Raw genomic sequence first — 2,753 nt, 5'->3', positions numbered from 1 at the left:
CTCAGTACAAGGGTCTGTTTGCACTGTGCACACACACCTCCATCTGCCTGGATAGAGAAGCATTAACATTGCCTTAGTGCTCTGTTGATGTCACTACATTCGCATCAGGCTCTTGGACTTTGAGACTGGAGATCAATGCCGCTCGGACGTGGAATACTAAAAAAAAAAAAAAAAAAAAGAGAAGCTATCTCGAAACCAATGGGAGGTGAAGAGAACCTGAAAGCTGGAGCGTCTCAGGGCGTTCGGGGCTTTCTGTGGCTTTAGGTGTTGGTGAGCGTGGTGTGGTTTGGTTGGCCTGGCAGCAGGGATGGGCCTTAGCAGGTGCTGGGAGAGGTCACTACAGGAGATGGAGCCGGTGGGTCACCACAAGGTTATCCTGACCCGAGCTCACCGGTATCTATCAAAAGCAGAGGGAGGCATGTGTTTGTGTGTGTGTCTCTGTTTTTTCTTTTTTTGTACAGATATGGGGCCTGCCAGTGCACGTTTGCATGTGTGTCTAAGTGCGGAGAAAGAGAGAGAGAAAGAGAGAGAGAGAGAGGGGGGGGAGGGGGGGAGCGGGAGCTGATCCAGAAGCAGCTACAAGACTCTTCTTTTTTTTTACAACAGTGTTTGTCAAAGATACATTTGTTCTAGAGTGTGAAGCCAGAAGGCCTTGCGTGTGTGTGTGTGTGGGGGGGGGGGCGAGAGAGAGAGCGAGAGAGAGAGAGAGAGAGAGAGAGAGAGAGAGAGAGAGAGAGAGAGAGAGAGAGAAGAATAAAGACTAAAGTTAGCAGTAAAGTTGCACACGCCGAAACTTTATGGAGCTAATGGCAGAGTTTGAACTTGAGTTATTAACCCCGTAAACCCGAGATCTTTCTTTTCTCCTGCAGACTCTTCTCCCCAGCCACCTGCTGACCGAGGCCTGAAACGATGGTTCGTGTAAAAGCGATGTGCCCAACAAGCATTCAGACTATTTGTTCTCTCCGCGGATGATGCCTGTAAAAGGGGCTGCAGGTGCTTGAGCCAGGGGCACAGTGTCTAGGGGCCACGTTAACTATTAACACAGCCATATAATACTGTTACTGATTACCGCCTCTCGCTCATGAGACTCCCACTGACCTGAGTCACAGGTAGGAAACCCGCAAAGGTGTGTGTTTGTGTGTGCATGCTCCTACAGTTGCGGCTTTCACACACACCAGCCTTCACCGTGAGTGGTGTTGGAAAGCAGCCTCCCTTCCAGTCGTAATTCTTTCTTCTTCTTCTCCTTCCTCTCCCTCCCTCTATTCATCCCTCTCTGCTTCCTTCTCTCCTACGCAGACTCGGTGCGCAGTTTCGTCCTCTCCCTCCCTGGATCTTTTTCAAACGACCTTCCTGGTGACCTTTATCCTTCCTGCCATAAAACGCAGAGACGTAAAAATGTCTTGTACAAAGTTAAGAGGAACCCTGTTTGACATGTAGTTCTCCAGGTACTTTACTCCTGGGGCGAAAGTCCGAGGTGTAGGGGACTCACACACGGCACATGTACAAGATGAGGTAACGTCAAGGTGTTGTTCTGCAGCACGAACACGCTGCGTGATAAGAACTCTGCTCAGGCAACATTACACCTTAATGGGTTGAACATAGCGTAGTAATATGCGTCTTATTCGGCAGCTGGAGCCATTAACCACAACATCCTCACATCATCTGGTGTTTTTTCATGTCACAGACAATGAAGGTCCTTAGAATTTTTTTCCCAACATTTTGTGAAATAAATTAATTCAATTTCTCTTTTAGAGTTCAATGAAAAGAGTGATTCCTCTTCATGACATCCTGCCGTTAAGTTTAGCGCTTGAGCCAGGAGGGGATTAGCTTAGCTTAGCTAAAAGACTGGAAGCAGAGGGAAACAGCTAGCCTCTCCACAAACAAGACTACATAAAACTTTAAGTACTCAAAAGGCACTTCTGGCAAGAATGAGTGTTATAATATGTGAAATGTATTTAAGTGTGTATTTACAGACGTCAGTATTCATGATTGAAAATCAACAATTAATATATATTATAGTAATTGATAAATGGGAAGTTACATCACGTTCCATGTATCATGAACCTCCCAGTAAAGAGACATGTGGAGAAAAAACTGTTTAAATGATCACGGCTACAGTCATCAATCACTTAAATGGGTCAAAAAGCTTGTGAGAGAATTTTTTCACACTCAAATAAATGTTTAAATAGTTTGCTTATATTAATCAATGGGTCTGCTCACTGTGTTCACATGACAATATAATGGAAAATCTTTTTAAATGGTCGCCTATATACTGTCACATGCTCCATTCTCACCCATAGGAAGTTGAAGGCCTAGAACAGTGTATAACCACATTCCCAGAAATCATTGTGTGTGTGTGTGTGTGTGTGTGAGTGTGTGTGTGTGTGTGTGTGTGTGTGTGTGTGTGTGTGTGTGTGTGTGTGTGTGTGTAATTGCAGCAGGTGGCCTATATTACACGAGCTTGATGCCTTCACACAGGTCGTGCAGTATCCACCTCATGTCACGATGCTAAGCTCAACACTCTTTGCCTTCTATAGAACCAGTTCCACATTTAACACAGAAGTTAGAGTCGCTTCAATCATCTTTTCTAAAACCAGTAATGCAAACATGCATTTTGCCCCAAAAAGATTCTGCTTCTTCCTGTGATACGTCAACAAAGATAAAACACCCAACATAACCATATCAATCTTTCGAATGTCAGTAAACTGTAAATAAAGACGTGGTTCTACATTTTCCTTTGTGATGGATCATGA

The 2,753-nt window shown here is 44.7% G+C and overlaps 1 long non-coding RNA gene across 1 annotated transcript; it reads left to right on the top strand.

Annotated features, from left to right (window-relative positions):
• The first annotated feature begins 206 nt into the window (after positions 1 to 206).
• Positions 207 to 2,334, top strand: LOC128455023 (uncharacterized). Its single transcript, XR_008341666.1, has 3 exons — positions 207 to 393; positions 870 to 1,109; positions 1,297 to 2,334. It is a non-coding gene; the product is annotated as an uncharacterized LOC128455023 (long non-coding RNA).
• Positions 2,335 to 2,753: the final 419 nt, after the last annotated feature.

The sequence above is a fragment of the Pleuronectes platessa genome, chromosome 13 (genome assembly GCF_947347685.1).
Source record: "Pleuronectes platessa chromosome 13, fPlePla1.1, whole genome shotgun sequence".
NCBI lineage: Eukaryota > Metazoa > Chordata > Actinopteri > Pleuronectiformes > Pleuronectidae > Pleuronectes > Pleuronectes platessa.
Note: the sequence above shows the minus strand (reverse complement) of the source record. Positions and strands in the feature narration are given on the sequence as shown.